This window comes from Orcinus orca, chromosome 12 (assembly GCF_937001465.1).
Source record: "Orcinus orca chromosome 12, mOrcOrc1.1, whole genome shotgun sequence".
In the NCBI taxonomy this organism is placed as follows: domain Eukaryota; kingdom Metazoa; phylum Chordata; class Mammalia; order Artiodactyla; family Delphinidae; genus Orcinus; species Orcinus orca.
Genome location: NC_064570.1, coordinates 8,929,856 through 8,951,509, shown reverse-complemented (window position 1 = coordinate 8,951,509; position 21,654 = coordinate 8,929,856). Strand labels below are relative to the sequence as shown.

Genomic DNA, 21,654 nt, shown 5'->3' with positions numbered 1-21,654 from the left:
TGTTGATTGAATTGATTGAAATGCTTAATTTTATTGACATGCTTAACTCTTTTATTGACATGCTTAACTCTCTCCTAGGATGTTACTTTGATAATACTTTTTGGCTGAGAAAATTTTTACATCATGGATTTAGAAGAATTGTTGCTCTGATAGGAGTGAAAATTTCTTTTGATCATTCTACCTATTTTCTTTTTTAATAGATGCCAGTAAGTATTTATTTGATCCTCATTTTTCCCCCCTTTAAACTTCTAATTGAACAAATACTTTTGGAGGGTCTGCTGGCACTATGTTAGGTGATAACAGACCCAAGTCACAGTCTCTGTATTAGGGAGTCGTTAGGTGAGGTTTAGCCTTCCTTTACACAGACTCTGGGAGGGGGTGTGGTCAAGAAGACTGGGCATAGTTTTAAATAATGTAGAACAATTAATCATTGTTCAGAGTTTAAGTCTTGTGTTTGTTTTCTACCATCTAGTTGAAACTTTAAAAAGATACTGTTAAATTTACACATAAACTGCATTAGTATATATCCATGCTTTAGCTCAGGTATGATAGAAGATGTTCTTTTCCTTTCTCTGTTACAATCTAATCTTTTTTAAAGTTTATTTTTCTATTGTCTTCTTTTTAAAAATATTTAATTAATTTATTTTATTTTTGGCTGCGTCAGGTCTTAGCTACGGCACACGGGATCTTCGTTGTGGCATGTGGAATCTTTCGTTGTGGCTTGTGGGCTCTTCGTTGCAGCGCGCGGGTTTCTCTCTAGTTGTGGCGTGCGGGTTTTCTCTCTCTAGTTGTGGCACGCAGGCTCCAGAGCGCGTGGGCTCTGTAGTTGTGGCACGCGGGCTTAGTTACCCCGCGGCACATGGGATCTTAGTTCCCCAACCAGGGATCGAACCTGCGTCCCCTGCATTGGAAGGCAGGTTCTTTACCACTGGACCACCAGGGGAGTCCCTGCTATAATCTAATCTTAATGTTGTGGGAAGATAATAATACAGAGTTTGGTAGTAATATGTTTAGAAAATGCTTCCTAGCCTAAGTATATGATATTCTATATGCATCAGTGAGGAAAGTCTTCATTTAATATATGGCTCAAACTATGGAAAAATAAGTTTCAAATGACTTCATCAGTATTTAACTTCAGATAATTATGTTAAAAAAGGGAAGAAACGAAGAATCTCCCTCTCCCAGCCCGGTCATTTGATGCTAGCGTAATTGGGACAGTGTCCCTGGCCTGTCTCCTTCCCCTGCCCCTGGGATGGTATGGGCTACCCTGTGTTCTTGCTGAGACATACAGCAAGCAGACCTCTTCGTTCTCTTCCAAAAAGTTCTCAGATGCAGCAGACAACTGTGAACACTGGATACTTGCTTGGCTTGGAATTAGCATGTGAACCTCTCCACCTAGAAAGTCATTCTCCAGAACATAGGGCTGTTGCTTCAGAATGGTGTTTGAAATTAGGAGATGCCTCTGTATGAGCAGGCTGAACGTTGAGGCATTAACCGTGTGGACAGCCGGGAGATGCATCACAGTAGATGAAAGGGTTTGGCTTTCTCAGTAACTGGGGAGTCAAAATAGATAATTCAGTAAGTGAGAAAATGGCATATTTTAAAAATATATTCTCTCTTCATTTCCTTTTATAGATCATCTTCAATGTTTGTTGTTGAGAGGTAGACCTTGGTGTGAATTTTAATTAGAACTGTGGTACAACATTAATCTTGTGGTAGCAAGCCCAATGTGTTATGAATGCATTTAAAAAAAGGAATGGTTATACATTATAAAATGAATAATTGAAGGCATGCCAAGTGCACGGTACTATGCTTTTATGCCATTGTATCTTTTTTTTTTTTTTTGGTATTGCTTTTTTATTTTTAATACTTTCTACTGGTCATTTATCACCTTATCCTCCCTGGTTATTTAACATTTGTTCATTTTCCTTCACCAGGAACCCATTTTCTTGGCTTCTTGGAGTAAGTGGCTGCCTGAACGTAGATTTTATTTTTACAGCGAAGATTAGTTTCTTACAGAAATTCTTCAGTGAGATTAAAAACTGCTTCACACCAAAGGAGAAAACCATGGTCAGGAAGAGTCCCTGCACGATTTGATCTCCCCCTCAAATGGCTGCCTCGGTGCCTCTGTAGCCAGGAAAGCTCTTGGCACAGTGCCTGCTGGCTGCAGGCACAGAGCTGAGAGCCCAGCTGCCCAGTGGCCCTAGTCGGGTGATTTTGTATTTGAGTCCCCGAGCCATTATCAGGTTTGCAGGAGACAGTCTTACATTCTAATGCTATTTGAAAGGTGCATTCTTATCGTGCAGTACACATTTTAACCATTTAAATTGGGAGAGGGAAACACTGTCATTTGTCATCTAAGTTAGAAAGTCAGGGATGTGTTTTATTGATAGTTTCTTCACTGCTTAGCACAGAGGCTGGGGTGTAAGGTGCTCAAGTTGTCGACTGAAAAGAAATGCTCAGCCTAGAAGTTGAGAATTACGGATTATTCGGCTGATTTTCTGAGGGCTTAAGCCAGAAGACAGCCTCTCAGATTGCTCTGAGGAACTGCTCCCAAGGGTATGGGAGGAGCCGGAATATATAGGGGATTGTGCAACAAAAGCCGAGTAGTGGGGGCTTCCCTGGTGGCGCAGTGGTTGAGAGTCCGCCTGCCGATGCAGGGGACATGGGTTCGTGCCCCAGTCCGGGAAGATCCCACATGCCATGGAGCGGCTGGGCCCGTGAGCCATGGCCACTGAGCCTGTGCGTCCGGAGCCTGTGCTCCGCAACGGGAGAGGCCACAACAGTGAGAGGCCCGCATACCGCAAAAAAAAACAAACAAAAAACGAGTAGTGGGAACATCAAAATACTAGTGTTAATTAAAGAAAACCAGACATCTCAAATTAATAAATTTAGCACTTTTCTATGTATGGAAAGGTGCAAGAGTCTGGGCTCATTGAAATCATTCCTTTGATATGCACCTTAGCTATCTGGGGCCAGTATCCATCCTGAGTTCCCTCAGGACTCACTGTGGGAAGGCGGGGAAAACGGGAAGCCTGTAGTGGCTGATGGCTTGATGGCTGCAACATCCTTTGCTGATATGACAGGTGGCATTCTCAGTCCGCAGGTGTTTGTTCAGTGAACTAATAGAGGGACAGATGTATGGATAAATAAATTTAGTTGATTTTTATTCTTAAAATATTTTATTTAGGAAGAAATAGCAGATACGTTATATCTGAGAAAAAAGAGCCACTTTGCATCCTTCGTGCCCCCAAGTTTTTGGGCGAGTGGCTGGGAGGGGTATGGATGATCACACAGGGCCTGGCAGAGCTGGCTGCCTCAGCTTGGGAATGTTCTGGGAAGGATATTCAAAAAGGCAGGAGAAAGAAACGGAATTTCGTCATTAGTTTCCATGCATTTTACTGGTATCTGAGAGAGTTAATTGAGACTTTGGGCTCCCTGGGCTGAAGTCCTTGCTTTAATATCCTTATTTACAGAACCAGCCTAAGTAGTGGGGTCTTTTTTTCCCATCCTGGCGTTTAATCCTTCCATCAGCTCAAAGGGATGAGGCACTGAAGTGGCAGCACTTCACAGGTGACAGGGAAACGGGGAGATGGAGTGTGAGCCTTAGGGCCCTTATCTTAATTTGTAACTAGTCTGATTAAGAGTCATGCATTTGTTTATGGTTTCCTTTGCTGTGCAATAGCTTTTAAGTTTCATTAGGTCCCATTTGTTTATTTTTGTTTTTATTTCCATTTCTCTAGGAGGTGGGTCAAAAAGGATCTTGCTGTGGTTTGTGTCATAGAGTGTTCTGCCTATGTTTTCCTCTAAGAGTTTTATAGTGTCTGGCCTTACATTTAGGTCTTTAATCCATTTTGAGTTTATTTTTGTGTATGGTGTTAGGGAGTGTTCTAATTACATGTAGCTGTCCTGTTTTCCCAGCACCACTTATTGAAAAGGCTGTCTTTTCTCCATTGTATATTCTTGCCTCCTTTATCAAAAATAAGGTGACCATATGTGCATGGTACCCTCAGAATGGGAGAAAATATTTGCAAATGAAGCAACGGACAAAGGATTAATCTCCAAAATTTACAAGGAGCTCACGCAGCTCAATATCAACAAAACAACCCAATCCAAATATGGGCAGAAGACCTAAATAGACATTTCTCCAAAGAAGATACACAGATTGCCAACAAACACATGAAAGGATGCTCAACATCACTAATCATTAGAGAAATGCAAATCAAAACTACAGTGAGGTATCACCTCACACCAGTCAGAATGGCCATCATCAAAAAATCTACAAACAGGGCTTCCCTCGTGGCGCAGTGGTTGAGAGTCCGCCTGCCGATGCAGGGGACATGGATTCGTGCCCCGGTGCGGGAAGATCCCACATGCCGTGGAGCAGCTAGGCCCGTGAGCCATGGCCGCTGAGCCTGCGCGTCCGGAGCCTGTGCTCCGCAACGGGAGAAGCCACAACAGTGAGAGGCCCACGTACCGCAAAAAAAAAAAAAAAATCTACAAACAATAAATGCTGGAGGGAGTGTGGAGAAAAGGGAACCCTCCTGCACTGTTGGTGAGAATGTAAGTTGATACAGCCACTATGGAGAACAGTATAGAGGTTCCTTAAAAAACTAAAAACAGAACTATCATACGACCCAGCAGTCCCACTACTGGACATATACCCTGAGAAAACCGTAATTCAAAAAGAGTCATGTACCACAGTGTTCATTGCAGCTCTGTTTACAATAGCCAGGACATGGAAGCACTAAGTGTCCATCAACAGATGAATGGATAAAGAAGATGTGGCACATATATACAATGGAATATTACTCAGCCATAAAAAGAAATGAAATTGAGTTATTTGTAGTGAGGTGGATGGACCTAGAATCTGTCATACAGAGTGAAGTAAGTGAGAAAGAGAAAAACAAATACCGTATGCTAACACATATATATGGAATTTGAAAAAAAAAAAAGGTTCTGATGAGCCTAGGAGCAGGACAGGAATAAAGGCGCAGATGTAGAGAATGGACTTGAGGAGATGGGGAGGGGGAAGGGTAAGCTGGGAGTAAGTGAGAGAGTGGCATGGACATATATACACTACCAAATGTAAAGTAGATAGCTAGTGGGAAGCAGCCACATAGCACAGCGAGATCAGCTCGGTGCTTTGTGACCACCTAGAGGGGTGGGATAGGGAGGGTGGGAGGGAGATGCAAGAGGAAGGAGATATGGGGATATAAGTATTTGTATAGCTGATTCACTTTGTTATAAAGCAGAAACTAACACACCATTGTAAAGCAATTATACTCCAATAAAGATGTTAAAAAAAAAAAGTCACGCTTTTTAGGAAGACTGGGACGGACATATTCTCTGTTCACCTCATAGCACATTTCAGTCCACAGTACCCTAGCCCTCAAAAAACTGCTGTACCTATTAAGGTTAAGTTTTTATTTGTATTTCACTATAGGAAATAATTGTAAATCCTCTTCTACATTTGTGTGAGATTGTTACAGACATTATCTTTTCCATCATCTGATGGCCATTCTGTAGTGCTTTGATATTGAAATTTTTTCAGAATACAGTAATAGGGAAAATGTTTCTTTCCTGGGTAATAGACAGTTTCCTCATTTCTGATAATAAGATTTATGTAAGCCATCCTGAGTCTCCTTCTGCCCTGGTTGCAGGCATGCTTATGGCCAAGATTTTTGTGCTCAGTGTTGACATTTTTTGTCTCCTTTTTCTTAACTTTTTTCTTTTAAAACTGTTTTAAAGGTGATAAATAATCTTATTTTGTATGCACTTTTTAATCAGGTGCTTTAAATTCTTTCTGGAGAGATTTGTGCTTTTAATAGACTCATTAAAACAATGGTGCATGTTTATTATTCATTAAGTACTTGCTTTGAGTTTACGCTTGTTGTACTCCAGCCCTCTTTTCTTGCTAACTCCAGTCGACTTTTCTTTCTTGTTTAGTCCTGGGCCAGGCTTAGTATCTCCATATTTAGGTATACTTATACTATTTTATTTAAGATCTTAAGGTTGTGGTATAAGAAGTTGAAGGAAACAGAACTGATCTGTTTCTTCTGAAAGCTTAAGCTTTTGATAAATTACTCTGAATCCCTTCTGAGAACCTGGGTGATATAAATCATTGCCCGAACCCAAGACTTATGTTCATTATCTCCAGCTGTGATTATTGCCCTTAATTGAAATGCAGTTTAAGGGAGGATTTGGATCATTATCCTTTTTCCTGCTACCCAGTGTCTTCTCTTTTGTTTGAGGTGATGCTGTTTTCTGGGAAGAAGGGTTACTCCAGTGATTAGAGAGCATCATAGTGGAGATTTAAATTCTGCACTTCATTTTCTCATGTTTTATTTGCGCACTTACTCAGCCTATGAATTAACTGAATTTTCCCTGACACTTTTCATTCTTGTTAGTGTTACTGTAACAACGCCTGTAGGAAGCAGGTATCTGGATCCTACAGGGACACAGACGCTTTCCTTGATGAATCCCATTTCATATCAGCTTTTTCTCAGTTTTGAATTCTTTCAGCTATTTCGTATACAGAATGTTATATTATGTGACAAGCTACAGAGTTGTGTGCCTGTAAGTGCTAAGATGTGGTGGTGTGACACTGGATCTTTATCCAGCTTCTTTGAGCTTCATTTTGCTAATTATGAGTATCTCCCATGTATGGTTATTACAAAAAAAATAAATAATAAAAAAATCTTGAAGCAGTATGCTTGACTACATTCAGTAATAATTGAATTAAAATAATAAGCGTTTCCAAGCCCTTGGTGCTGGTCCACTTATTCCCCAGTCTTTATAACCAGATTCCTTTGTAAAGCAGCACCTTAATGTGGAATGTGACAAGGTTTGGCTTGTGCTGTGAATCTCATGATTTCACAGTAGCATAACACAACTGACAGTTTGCTTCCAATAATGGAACATCCACTTCATTTATCTCATTTCCGGTACATGGGGTTTCCTATGCCATATCTCCTACTTGAATTAACTTTATATCTGTGTGCTTGTCTTGAATTTTTTTGATAAGTTATATATACAAACGACAGAGTTATATTCCCAAATTGTCCTTTTCAACTGGTGGAAGTACCGGTAAAGATAAGCATTGTTTTCTTTTTCTTCCAGTCATCCTTCAGAACTGATTTCTGAAGCTCACATTGGTCTCCTTATCATTATGAAGTCAACGCCTGCGTTTTGTCTTGTGCCCTCCAGGTCTTTTGCGCCACACCCTGGGTCCTGCTCTTGCCCAGCCAGGCCTAGCTGCCTCTCACGTGGCCCTGCGCGTTTCCTTCGCCTGCGCTGGGCATATCCTGCTTTGACTGCTCACCTTGTTTCAGCTCCTGCTCACCTTAGGGATGATTTCTAAACCCACGTTGGAAGGTGGTAGGTGGTAGTGTGTGAACCCCTCCTGGAAGTGGAAGCTGACCAGATGTTATGGAAACCTTCCTGCTAGAAACACTTCCACTAGAAATACTGGAGAAAATAAAACAAACACCCTTTTATTATCTTTATTATAAGAAAGTGAGAAACCCACAGGTGGGGAAAAAGATAAAGAGGAGTAAACATTTCTGAGAGAGAGAGAGAGAGAGAGGGTCTAAAACCAGAGTGGGACATGACAGTGAGGGGACTTCTGCTGATTCTGGGAACCTAGATTTCAGGGAGACGGTTTCATCTGGACCTGTTTGAAGGGCTAGTCTGCGAGTATGCGTGGGGTGGGAACATCCATTAACAAAGGGAGGAGGTGTCTTCTTAGCTTTAAAAAAACAGTCTCTTTTGAATCTTGTTGGATTTGGGATTTGAATTTATGCCCTCTGCATGGTCTGGAAAACCCAAGATGGGAAGCTCATCTCAGTGCATCTGGGTTGGAAGTGCCCAAGGGCTTGGCAGAAGTAAACACAAATCTCCTCTGGAAGAATGCCACCCTCAACCCACTGATTAAGAGCTCTGAAATTCGGACAAACAACAAAAACTAGATGTATAAGGAAATGAGTCACCATAAGGAGAGTCACCTCGGAGCCCATTGTGATGTGCCGTTTGTTCATCCATTCATTCCTCGAATTTTTAATCTATCGGTCATTGTATACTAGGTGCGCTTCTCAGTGCCGAGGTTATAACAGCAAAATATTCTGTGGGGAAGGGGGTATTGCTGTTGACCCGAGGCGAGGCTTTGGTACGTTTGCCCCAGAGTCCTGCCCACTTCAGGTTTCTGAGTCACTTCCAGGAAACTCTGGTGCTTTTTCATCCCCAGTTTGAAGACCTTTATTTTACAAGTGAAAAAACTGAGACCACTGTGGTTAAGTAACCTGCCCAAGGTATGAACCTCAGTTTCCTTGTCTGTAGAATGGGGATAATACCTACCTCTTGGGTGCTATCATGATGAAAGGTTAACCTACACGTCACCTGCCACAAATACGCCTGTTCTTCCTTTTCTGTGCCACTGATAGTCACACATGGTACGGACTCGGTTCTCCTGACTTTCAGGCTAAATGCTTTTTTACTACTTGTTCAACTCCATGAGATCTTAGACTGTTGAAGCCCGTACAGAGTCCCACACTTTCACGCTTAATTGTTCTCTGATTATTTCATGTTTGTGAGTTTTGTTTCCATTAGTTAGACTGTGAACTGTTTAAGGTCAGGGACCAGATCTTGTATTTTTTTTTTTTTTTTTTTTTTTTGCGGTACGCGGGCCTCTCACTGTTGTGGCCTCTCCCGTTGCGGAGCAACAGGCTCCGGACACGCAGGCTCAGCGGCCATGGCTCACGGGCCCAGCCGCTCCGCGGCATGTGGGATCTTCCCGCACCGGGTCACGAACCCGTGTCCCCTGCATCGGCAGGCGGACTCTCAACCACTGCGCCACCAGGGAAGCCCAGATCTTGTATTTTTATATTAATTTTGTATTATCTAGTCTCAGGCTGGTTACTTGGTAGAGGTTTTATAATATTTGTTTATTGTTGCTTGATTAAGCATGTAATGCCATTGTTATGAGGAAATGAAAATATTTCTGTCCAAAAAAGTTATTACGGTCATAATGTGAGAGTTTTGGCAAAGTAAGAAAATACTTTCGCTGGCCTTTATGATGTAGACATCTGTATTCTGCACTCTATCCCTGACGGATAAGATGATTCCCACCTGGCTTCCTGCTGCAGTGTCCTTTTGAGTCCAGGACTACGCATTCATTCAGGGCCAGGCACGTGTGTAAGTGCTGCTCACCAAGCTCGGACTCTCTGTGTGTTGGAAATTACTGAATACCCCACAGCCATTTCGGTGTAGTCCTAAGCACATGTTTAGGATCGGAAATGTGTCCACTTGTATGGGCACTGGGCCATCAGTCAGCTCTGGTCCCCTGCCTTCCTGCCCTGCCCTCTGCCCCAGGACATGGCCTCGATGGACAGTCGGGCGTGCTCTCTGTGTCTGCCCTGTCCATCTGTTGGCTGCGGGTCAGGCATTCCTGCTCACCATTGGAACCAAGAAGGAATCACTTGGAAGTTATCCCTCCCGTAGAACCCAACTGAGGCTGGGCAATAGCCAGGACTCTGTTCTCGTTCAGTTGCTGGCTGCATTTCAGCAATCCATTTGAGCCCCTTTTAAAAAAAATTCATTTATTTATTTATTTTTGACTGTGTTGGGTCTTCGTTGCTGCACGCAGGCTTTTTCTAGTTGTGGCGAGCGGGGTCTACTCTTCGTTGCGGTGAGCGGGCTTCTCGTTGCGGTGGCTTCTCTTGTTGTGGAGCACGGGCTCTAGGTGCGTGGGCTTCAGTAGTTGTGGCTTGTGGGCTCTAGAGCGCAGGCTCAGTAGTTGTGGCGCATGGGCTTAGTTGCTCCATGGCATGTGGGATCTTCCCGGACCAGGGGTCGAACCCGTGTCCCCTGCGTTGGCAGGTGGATTGTTGACCACTGTGCCACCAGGTTGCCTTTAATTTTTACTCCTGTACTCTCCATATCTGGTTTTGGTATCAAAGTATAATAGCCTCATAGAATTAGTTGTGGGTGTTACCACTTTTTCTCTTCTCTGGATGAGTTTATCTAATACTGCAGTGGTGTTTTCCTTGAATGTTGGTGGAACTTATCTGGAAAATATCTGGACTTAATGTTTTCTTTGTGGGATGATTTTAAACTACTGAGTCATTTTCTTTAATGTTTATGGCACAGCTTAGACTTTTATCTTTCTTCTTGAATTAGTTTGATTAAATTATGTTTCCTAGGAATTTGTTCATTTCATGTTATCAAATATTTAAGCATTCAATTGTTGATGGTATTCTTTTATCTTTTTAATCTTCACTGTATCTATAGTTCTGCCCCCCTTCTCATTCCCAGTATTGTTTATTTGTGCTTCCCTTTTCTTCATCTGTCTAGCCAGAGGTTTGTGTCTTTCATTACTTTTTTGAAGGGTCAACATTTGACTTTGCTTAGCCTCTCTAATGTTATTTTTTCTCTTTTATGAATTTCTCTTCTTATCTTTATTATTTCCTTCACTGTCCTTTGGTTTATTCTGTACTTTTAAAATGAACATTTATCTTCTTAATTTGTAACACTTTTTCTTTTCTGTTATAAGCATTTAAGGAAATAAATTTCCCACAAAACACTGCTTTTTCTGTAGATGACAAGTTTTGGCATGTAGTATTTTAATTCACATTGAGTATTTTACATTTTCCATTATAATTTCTTCTTTGTTTTATAAGTTATTTAGAAATGTGTTTGTTTAAAATTTTCCAGTATATAGTTTTATGATCATATTTGTGTAATTACTTTTAGGGTATTTTTTTTTTTGTGGCCGCATTGGGTCTTTGTTGCTGCGTGCGGGCTCTCTCTTAGTTGGTCTTAGTTATGGCGAGCGGGGGTTACTGTTAGTTGCGGTGCGCGGGCTTCTCATTGCGGTGCGCAGGCTTCTCATTGCGGTGGCCTCTCTTGTTGCGGAGCACGGGCCCTAGGTGCGTGGGCTTCAGTAGTTGTGGCCCGTGGGCTCATTAGTTGTGGCACACAGGCTTAGTTGCTCCATGGCATGTGGGATCTTCCCAGACCAGGGCTTGAACCTGTGTCCCCTGCATTGGCAGGTGGATTTTTAACCACTGCGCCACCAGGGAAGCCCTGTGTAATTGCTGTTAACTTATTAGCTTTGTAGTCATATTTCATTGACACTTATCCTTTAAAATATGTTGAGACTCAACTTTACATGGTAATTTTTTTTAATGTTCTTTTGTGCTTGAGAAGAATATGCATTCTCTGAATAGGATACAAGATTCTCTATTTGTTCATTAAGACCAAGTTTGTTAATTGTGACATTAACATCTTCTAAATGTTTACTTTTTTTTCCCCCCAGCTTGATTTATAAGTAATTGAGGGAGCTAATTGAACTCTTGTATTTTGATGGTGGGTAACTAATTTCTCCCCATCACTTTTTGCTTTGTGTATTTCAACGTTATTTCATTTTGAGTTTTATCAGGTTAGAGTTGTGATGTGCACCTGGTGAATAGGACTGTTGATCACTCTGTGGCTAGGTCTCTTCTTTGCTCCATGTTAACTACTTTTGCCTTAAAATGTATTTTGTTTGATATTAATAGAGTAACCCTAGCTTTCTTTTCGTTTCTGTATACATAACATATCTTCTTTTAAAAATCCTTTTCTTTGGGCTTCCCTGGTGGCACAGTGGTTGAGAGTCTGCCTGCCGATGCAGGGGACACGGGTTTGTGCCCCAGTCTGGGAGGATCCCACATGCTGCAGAGCGGCTGGGCCCGTGAGCCATGGCCACTGAGCCTGTGCGTCCGGAGCCTGTGCTCCGCAATGGGGGAGGCCACAACAGTGAGAGGCCCACATACCGCAAAAAAAAAAAAAAAAAAAAAAAATCCTTTTCTTTTTTAAATTATTATTATTTTTTTAACATCTTTATTGGAGTATAATTGCTTTACAATGGTGTGTTAGTTTCTGCTTTATAACAAACTGAATCAGTTATACATATACATATGTCCCCTATCTCTTCCCTCTTGCATCTCCCTCCCTCCCACCCTCCCAATCCCACCCCTCTAGGTGGTCACAAAACACTGAGCTGATCTCCCTGTGCTATGTGGCTGCTTCTCACTAGCTATCTATTTTACATTTGGTAGTGTGTGTATGTCCATGCCACTCTCTCACTTTAAAATCCTTTTATTTTCATTCTTAACTTGATCTTAGGTTTTGGGTATGTCTCTTGTGAAAGCATTTAACTGTTTTTCTGGGTTTTTTTCCCTTTGGTGTAATCTGATACTCTTTGAACTGGCAAGACTAGGTCTTTTAATCATTGATGTGCTGTGATGACTAATATATTTGCATTTAACTTCTGTCTCTTGTTTTCATTTATTCTGCCTTTTGTTTGGTTTTCCTCTTTTCAGAGGACTGACTTGAATCCACTCCCACCTCCTCCATTTTTTCTGTCTTGTGACCCGGGATGTTGCATACTTTGTTTCTGGTCTTTCAGAGATTGCCCTTTACAATTCACCATGCTTACCTAAGCTAATCAAGTGTAAAGTTAACTAGTGTTTTAACTTTCTGAACATTATAAGGGCCTTAGGGTATAGCTCTGATCATTCTTCTTTTCACCCAATTGTCTTTTTTTTTTCTTTTTTTAGTTTTCTATTTCCCCCTTCAAATAGACACAGGTCAGTGGTTAATCACAGGGGCTAGAAACCTACAGCCTGTTTGAACCCCAGTTCTGCCACCTACCAGATGAGTGAAGTTGGGCAAAGTGCTTAACTTCCCTGTGCCTCAGTTTCCTCATCTGTAAAGTATGGACAGTAAAAGGACTTTTTTCCTGAGGCCAGGGGTTTTGAATGAGAAATGCAGTACCTATAGAGCATTTAGAACTGTATCTGGTGGTTAGCAGGTGCTGTGTAAGTGTCTGCTATTATTGTTCTTTTTTGAAAAGACAGTGTTTAATTTTACCTACGTGTTTAACAATTTCTTTTTCATCATTTCTTCTTCTATCTTAGACTTTCCTTCTGAGTCACTCTCCTACCTGAAAAATATTCTTTAGAATTTATTTTGTGAGTTCAGCTGGTTTTAAAATTTAGCTTTTCCCCTTTTTAATCATCTTTGTTATTTAACTTTTAATTCTTAAAAGACAGTTTTTCTGGGTATATAATTCTGTGTTACATATCCAGAGTAGAATTCTATATTTTCTGTCAGTGCTTTGAAGATCTTAGTTCATTGATTTCTGCCATTGTTGCTGTTGAGATGTCTGTTCTCAGTCTGTCATTGCTCTGTAAGTCCCTGTCTCTTTGGCTCTGTGTTTTGCTAAAATGTACTCAGGTGTGGATTTGTATTTTATTTATCTGCCTTGGTGTGTGTGTATATGTGTGTGTGTGTGTGTGTGTGTGTGTGTGTGTGTGTGTGTGTGTGTAGTGCTTCTTGTATCTGTGGATCTTTCATCAGTTCTGGCAAATTCTGTCATTATGTCTTCAGATATTTCTTTTCCATATTCTTGGTACTATCCTTTTGGAATTCCACTTAGATCTGTCCTCCTTTTCTCTTTATCTTTCCTTTATATTTATATCTCCTTGTGCCTCTGTACTACAGAAGCTTTCATGGGAGATTTCTTGGAGCTGTTAGATACAGTTCATTAATTCCTTTTTTGGCTGATGTCTCATATATTGCATTCTGTTTTAGTGATTAGGCTTTCCTTTTGTCTCTCTCTGGTCAATTTAGATAGTGTCTTATTGCTTGCTTTTTTATTCCTTTAAACATTTAACTATTTTATTTCTCCCTTCCTAATCTGGTGAGTTCAACTATATTGTTATGGATTTTCTGCCTGTTGGATCTGTCCATTTCTGATAGAGGGGTGTTGAAGACTCCAACTATGATAGTGGACTCATCTCTTTTTCCTTGCAGTGCTGTCACTTTTTGCCTGACGTAATTTGATGCTTTCTTGTTAGGTACATACACATTAAGGAGTATTACGTCTTCTTGGGGAATTGACTCCTTTATCATTATGTAAAGCCATTATTTATCCCTGATAATTTTCCTTATTCTGAAGTCCGCTGTGTCTGAAATTAATATTGGTTCTCCCACTTTTTAAATTTGTGTTAGCCTGGTATATCTTTCTCAGTAGATGTAGCTTTTAATCTATATGTGTCTTTATATATATATATATATATATTTTTTTTTAATTTACCTGTCTTTTTTTAACATCTTTATTGGAGTGTAATTGCTTTACAATGGTGTGTTAGTTTCTGCTTTATAACAGAGTGAATCAGTTATACATATACATATGTCCCCATATCTCTTCCCTCTTGCGTCTCCATCCCTCCCACCCTCCCTATCCCACCCCTCTAGGTGGTCACAAACCACCGAGCTGATCTCCCTGTGCTGTGCGGCTGCTTCCCACTAGCTATCTATTTTACTTTTGGTAGTGTATATATGTCCATGCCACTCTCGCACTTTGTCACAGCTTACCCTTCCCCCTCTCCATATCCTCAACTCCATTCTCTAGTAGGTCTGTGTCTTTATTCCCGTCTTACCCCTAGGTTCTTCATGACCTTTTTTTGTTGTTGTTGTTAGATTCCATATATATGTGTTAGCATACGGTATTTGTTTTCTCTTTCTGACTTACTTCACTCTGTATGACAGACTCTAGGTCCACCCACCTCACTACAAATAACTCAATTTCATTTCTTTTTATGGCTGAGTAATATTCCATTGTATATAGTGCCACATCTTCTTTATCCATTCATCTGTTGATGGTCACTTAGGTTGCTTCCATGTCCTGGCTATTGTAAATAGAGCTTCAATGAACATATTGGTACATGACTCCTTTTGAATTATGGTTAGCTCAGGGTATATACCCGGTAGTGGAATTTCTGGGTCATGTGGTAGTTCTGTTTTTAGTTTTTTAAGGAACCTCCATATTGTTCTCCATAGTGGCTGCATCAATTTACATTCCCACCAACAGTGCAGGAGGGTTCCCTTTTCTCCACACCCTCTCCAGCATTTATTGTTTCTAGATTTTTTGATGATGGCCATTCTGACTGGTGTGAGATGATATCTCATTGTAGTTTTGATTTGCATTTCTCTAATGATTAATGATGTTGAGCATTCTTTCATGTGTTTGTTGGCAATCTGTATATCTTCTTTGGAGAAGTGTCTACTTAGGTCTTCTGCCCATTTTTGGATTGGGTTGTTTGTTTTTTTGTTACTGAGCTGCATGAGCTGCTTGTAAATTTTGGAGATTAATCCTTTGTCAGTTGCTTCATTTGCAAATCTTTTCTCCCATTCTGAGGGTTGTCTTTTGGTCTTGTTTATGGTTTCCTTTGCTGTGCAAAAGCTTTGAAGTTTCTTAGGTCCCATTTGTTTATTTTTGTTTTTATTTCCATTTCTCTAGGAGGTGGGTCAAAAAGGATCTTGCTGTGATTTATGTCATAGAGTGTTCTGCCTGTGTTTTCCTCTAAGAGTTTTATAGTGTCTGGCTTTACATTTAGGTCTTTAATCCATTTTGAGTTTATTTTTGTGTATGGTGTTAGGAAGTGTTCTAATCTCATACTTTTACATGTAGCTGTCCAGTTTTCCCAGCACCACTTATTGAAGAGGCTGTCTTTTCTCCACTGTATATTCTTGCCTCTTTTAGCAAAGATAAGTTGACCATATGTGCATGGGTTTATCTCTGGGCTTTCTGTCCTGTTCCATTGATCTATATTTCTGTTTTTGTGCGGGTACCATACTGTCTTGATTACTGTAGCTTTGTAGTATAGTCTGAAGTCAGGGAGCCTGATTCCTCCAGCTCCATTTTTTGTTCTCAAGATTGCTTTGGCTATTCGGGGTCTTTTGTGTTTCCATACAAATTGTGAAATTTTTTGTTCTAGTTCTGTGAAAAATGCCAGTGGTAGTTTGATAAGGATTTCATTGAATCTGTAGATTGCTTTGGGTAGTAGAGTCATTTTCACAGTGTTGATTCTTCCAATCCAAGAACATGGTATATCTCTCCATCTATTTGTATCATCTTTAATTTCTGTCATCAGTGTCTTATAATTTTCTGCATACAGGTCTTTTGTCTCCTTAGGTAGGTTTATTCCTAGATATTTTATTCTTTTTGTTGCAGTGGTAAATGGGAGTGTTTTCTTAATTTCACGTTCAGATATCTCATCATTAGTGTATAGGAATGCCAGAGATTTCTGTGCATTAATTTTGTATCCTGACACTTTACCAAATTCATTGATTAGCTCTAGTAGTTTTCTGGTAACATCTTTAGGATTCTCTATGTAGAGTATCATGTCATCTGCAAACAGTGACAGCTTTACTTCTTCTTTTCCGATTTGGATTCCTTTTATTTCTTTTTCTTCTCTGATTGCTGTGGCTAAAACTTCCAAAACTATGTTGAATAGTAGTGGTGAGAGTGGGCAACCTTGTCCTGTTCCTGATCTTAGTGGAAATGGTTTCAGTTTTTCACCATTGAGGACGATGTTGGCTATGGGTTTGTCATACATGGCCTTTATTATGTTGAAGAAAGTTCCCTCTCTGCCTACTTTCTGCAGGGTTTTTATCATAAATGGATGTTGAATTTTGTTGAAAGCTTTCTCTGCATCTATTGAGATGATCATATGGTTTTTCTCTTTCAATTTGTTAAAATGGTGTATCACGTTGATTGATTTGTGTATATTGAAGAATCCTTGCATTCCTGGAATAAACCCCACTTGATCATGGTGTATGATCCTTTTAATGTGCTGTTGGATTCTGTTTGCTAGTATTTTGTTGAGGATTTTTGCATCTATGTTCATCAGTGATATTGGCCTGTAGTTTTCTTTCTTTGTGACATCTTTGTCTGGTTTTGGTATCAGGGTGATGGTGGTATGGTAGAATGAGTTTGGGAGTGTTCCTCCCTGTGCTATATTTTGGAAGAGTTTGAGAAGGATGGGTGTTAGCTCTTCTCTAAATGTTTGATAGAATTCGCCTGTGAAGCCATCTGGTCCTGGGCTTTTGTTTGTTGGAAGTTTTTAAATCACTGTTTCAATATCAGTGCTTGTGGTTGGTCTGTTCATATTTTCTATTTCTTCCTGATTCAGTCTTGGCAGGTTGTGCATTTCTAAGAATTTGTCCATTTCTTCCAGGTTGTCCATTTTATTGGCATAGAGTTGCTTGTAGTAATCTCTCATGATCCTTTGTATTTCTGCAGTGTCAGTTGTTACTTCTCCTTTTTCATTTCTAATTCTGTTGATTTGAGTCTTCTCCCTTTTTTTCTTGATGAGTCTGGCTAATGGTTTATCAGTTTTGTTTATCTTCTCGTAGAAGCAGCTTTTAGTTTTATTGATCTTTGCTATTGTTTCCTTCTTTTCTTTTTCATTTATTTCTGATCTGATCTTTATGATTTCTCTCCTTCTGCTAACTTTGGGGGGTTTTTGTTCTTCTTTCTCTAACTGCTTTAGATGCAAGGTTAGGTTGTTTATTTGAGATGTTTCCTGTTTCTTAAGGTAGGATTGTATAGCTATAAGCTTCCCTCTTAGAACTGCTTTTGATGCATCCCATAGGTTTTGGGTCATCGTGTCTCCATTGTCATTTGTTTCTAGGTATTTTTTGATTTCCTCTTTTATTTCTTCAGTGATCACTTCGTTATTAAGTAGTGTATTGTTTAGCCTCCATGTGTTTGTATTTTTTACAGATCTTTTCCTTTAATTGATATCTAGTCTCATAGCATTGTGGTCAGAAAAGATACTTGATAGGATTTCAGTTTTCTTAAATTTACCAGGGCTTGATTTGTGACCCAAGATATGATCTGTCCTGGAGAATGTTCCATGAGCACTTGAGAAAAATGTGTATTCTGTTGTTTTTGAATGGAATGTCCTATAAATATCAGTTAAGTCCATCTTGTTTAATGTCTTTTTTTTTTTTTTGCGGTATGCGGGCCTCTCACTGTTGTGGTCTTTCCTGTTGCGGAGCACAGGCTCCGGACGCGCAGGCTCAGTGGCCATGGCTCACAGGCCTAGCCGCACCGTGGCATGTGGGATCCTCCTGGACCGGGGCACGAACCCTCATCCCCTGCATCGGCAGGCGGACTCTCAACCACTGCACCACCAGGGAAGCCTAATGTGTCATTTAAAGCTTTTGTTTCCTTATTTATTTTCATTTTGGATATTCTGTCCATTGGTGAAAGTGGGGTGTTAAAGTCCCCTACTATGATTGTGTTACTGTCAATTTCCCTTTTTATGTCTGTTAACATTTGCCTTATGTATTGAGGTGCTCCTACGTTGGGTGCATAAATATTTACAGTTGTTATATCTTCTTCTTGGATTGATCCGTTGATCATTATGTAGTGTCCTTCTTTGTCTCTTGTAATAGTGTTTATTTTAAAGTCTATTTTGTCTGATATGAGAATTGCTACTCCAGCTTTCTTTTGATTTCCCTGTGCATGGAATATCTTTTTCCATCCTCTCACTTTCAGTCTGTATGTGTCCTTAGGTCAAGTTGGTCTGTTGTAGACAGCATATATATGGGTCTTGGTTTTGTATCCATTCAGCCAGTCTGTGTCTTTTGGTTGGAGCATTTAATCCATTTACATTTAGAGTGTAATTATTGATATGAATGTTCCTATTCCCATTTTCTAAATTGTTTTGGGTTTGTTATTGTAGGTCTTTTCCTTTTCTGGTGCTTCTTGCCTAGAGAAGTTCCTTTAGCATTTGTTGTAAAGCTGGTTTGGTAGTGCTGAATTCTCTTAGCTTTTGCTTGTCTGTAAAGGTTTTAATTTCTCTGTCAAATCTGAATGAGATCCTTGCTGGGTAGAGTAATCTTGGTTGTAGGTGTTCCCCTTTCATCACTTTAAATATGTCCTGCCACTTGCTTCTGGCTTGCAGAGTTTCTGCTGAAGGATCAGCTGTTAACCTTATGGGGATTCCCTTGTATGTTATTTGTTGCTTTTCCCTTGCTGCTTTTAATGTACTTTTTTGTATTTAATTTTTGATAGTTTGTTTAATATGTGTCTTGGCATGTTTCTCCTTGGGTTTATCCTGTGTGGGACTCTCTGTGCTTGCTGGACTTGATTAACTATTTCCTTTCCCATATTAGGGAAGTTTTCAACTATAATCTCTTCAAATATTTTCTCAGTCCCTTTCTCTTTCTCTTTTTCTTCTGGATCCCCTATAATTCGAATGTTGGTATGTTTAATGTTGTCCCAGAGGTCTCTGAGACTGTCCTCAGTTCTTTTCATTCTTTTTTCTTTATTCTGCTCTGCAGTAGTTATTTCCACTATTTTATCTTCCAGGTCACGTATCTGTTCTTCTGCCTCAGTTATTCTGCTATTGATTCCTTGTAGAGAATTTTTAATTTCATTTATTGTGTTGTTCACCATTGTTTGTTTGCTCTGAAGTTCTTCTAGGTGTTTGTTAAGTATTTCTTGTATTTTCTCCATTCTATTTCCAAGATTTTGGATCATGTTTACTGTCATTACTCTGAATTGTTTTTCATGTAGACTGCCTATTTCCTCTTCATTTGTTAGGTCTGGTGGGTTTTTACCTTGCTCCTTCATCTGCTGTGTGTTTGTCTGTCTTCTCATTTTGCTTAACTTACTGTGTTGGGGGTCTCCTTTTCACAGTCTGCAGGTTCATAGTTCCCATTGTTTTTGGTGTCTGCCTCCAGTGGATAAGGTTGGTTCAGTGGGTGGTTTAGGCTTCCTGGCAGGACCGTGTCTGGTGATGTGTTTCGGGGTGTCTGTGAACTTATTATGATGTTAGGCAGCCTCTCTGCTAATGGGTGGTGTTGTGTTCCTGTCTTGCTAGTTGTTTGGCATGGGGCGTCCAGCACTGGAGCTTGCTGGCCGTTGGGTAGAGCTGGGTTTTAGCATTGAGATGGAGATCTCTGGGAGAGCTCTCGCCTGTTGATACTACGTGGGGCCGGGAGGTCTCTGGTGGACCAAAGTCCTGAACTCGGCTCTCCCACCTCAGGCTCAGGCCTGACAGCCGGCCCGAGCACCAAGACCCTGTCAGCCACATGGCTGGGGAAGATGGGCTATGAGTTGGGTGTCAGCCACTGCCCTGTTGTAGCTCTGTCTCAGCTGTCTCCAAAGGTCACCCAGATACATTGGGCTATTCCACCATTCCTCAGAACTTGGACCTGCCAGTCTGGGATCTCCTGATACTCTTCACTGAAATATGTTGCATTCATGGTGGTGAGAGATATGCTAGTAGTGTTGGTTATCTTCACTTCAGAGACTGGGACAGTCTGAGCCTTCATGTGGCCAAGTCAGGAGCACCTGGCCAGTGGTCCCAAAGTGATAACATGTCAGAATCCAAGAAGGCTTTTTGCAGCTCCCGAGCAGTGGTCCCAAGCAGCCACTCCGCTCAGGTGCAGCACTCTGACCAGGGGACTCGGTGGGACCCTCAAACGAGGATTTCTGCTGGCCTTAGAGCCTGACTCGCCCACCCAGGCAAGGAGCTGAGGAGAGCGTCTCCCGGCCCCGTCTCACCAGAGGAGCGGACACCTGGAAGCTCACCACAGTATTTTAACGTCTAAGTTTCCAGTGTGGATTCATTCTCAGAAGTATCTAGTTCCCACTCTTTTAAACTTGTAATCAGTCTGTTTGTCTTGCAGCCTCCATGCTCTCCTGTCTCTGTACAGATAATTAGATGTTCATGTTCTTAGAAATGGCTGTAGAAATCAGGCACAGAGAGTAAATAGGAGTAACCTTCCCTGAGAATGTATCTCTTTGCTGTTCTCTGAACACAGCAGTGGACCGCAGTCCTCTCCCTGAATTCTTGCAGTTGCATGGGCTGCAGTGCCTGGGGGCCTCAGGCTTTCAGAAGGCCCAGATCTGAATGGTTGGTGTTGGTGACCACTTGGTGGTTTGTGAAGAGAACCTCATTCAGTCAGCATTTAGTTTCCCTTTTTCGTAGGCGCCTGTTTGGGACTCTGAACCATACTTAATACAGTGTTGAACACTTCATTAAATGCATTACTGGTGGGTACTGCAGGTGAGATAAAAACTGGAGTTCGGGTGTTTGTGGTTTAGTAGGTATGGTGGGTTATACTGAAAAATAGCTGTACTATGAGCAGAGAAGACCCTTGCCATGTGAGTCTGGGCAGTGCTTCTGTGTACTACGAGCATCTAAAGGAGCTAGTGCTGTTCGGAATAGGACAGCTTTTCTGTGGGAAGCGTCTCTAAGATTTATAGTCAACAGGAAAGTGATGTGACACTCACACAATTGTAGTAAGATTGCATCTTTTGAATAAGCCTGGGTATCACCATGCATATGTGTCTTTAGTTATTATCTCACTAGCATGTTTTGAGAATTAAGATCTAGAGAATACCACGATAAAATATGTTAAATCATTATTAAACTCCATTATCTTTGCAGTGGTGTTGTAGATGTTTCATGTGTGTAGCTGTTTCCCTGCATATGTAGGTAGTAGCCAAGTGACAGTTGATTGCTGGGAGTGTCCGGACCTTCTCGCCCTCTCTTCCTGCCCCCTAGGCTGTTTGACATTGATTTTTTAAAAAAATAAGTGTGGTTGTTTTATAATATTATATTAGTTTCAGGTGTACAGCATAGTGATTCAGTGTTTTTATAGACTATATTCCATATAAAGTTATAAAATAATGGCTGTATTTCCCTGAGCTGTACAATATATCCTTATTACTTATCTATTTTATACATAGTGGTTTGTACCTCACAGTCCCCTACCCTTCTTTTGCCCCTCCCCCTTACCTCTCCC

The 21,654-nt window shown here is 40.7% G+C and overlaps 1 protein-coding gene across 3 annotated transcripts in view; it reads left to right on the top strand.

The window, feature by feature from the left end:
* The window catches only part of TULP4 (TUB like protein 4), a 225,203-nt gene that overhangs the window by 30,000 nt on the left and 173,549 nt on the right, over positions 1-21,654 (top strand). Inside the window, exon 1 of one of the 3 annotated variants that reach the window (XM_049695451.1) lies at positions 64-206. The exons of the other annotated variants lie outside the window; for them this stretch is intronic. The gene's annotated coding sequence lies outside the window, so the exon portion shown is untranslated. Of the gene's footprint in view, positions 1-63; positions 207-21,654 lie in introns of those variants that run through there. 3 annotated transcript variants of the gene reach the window in all.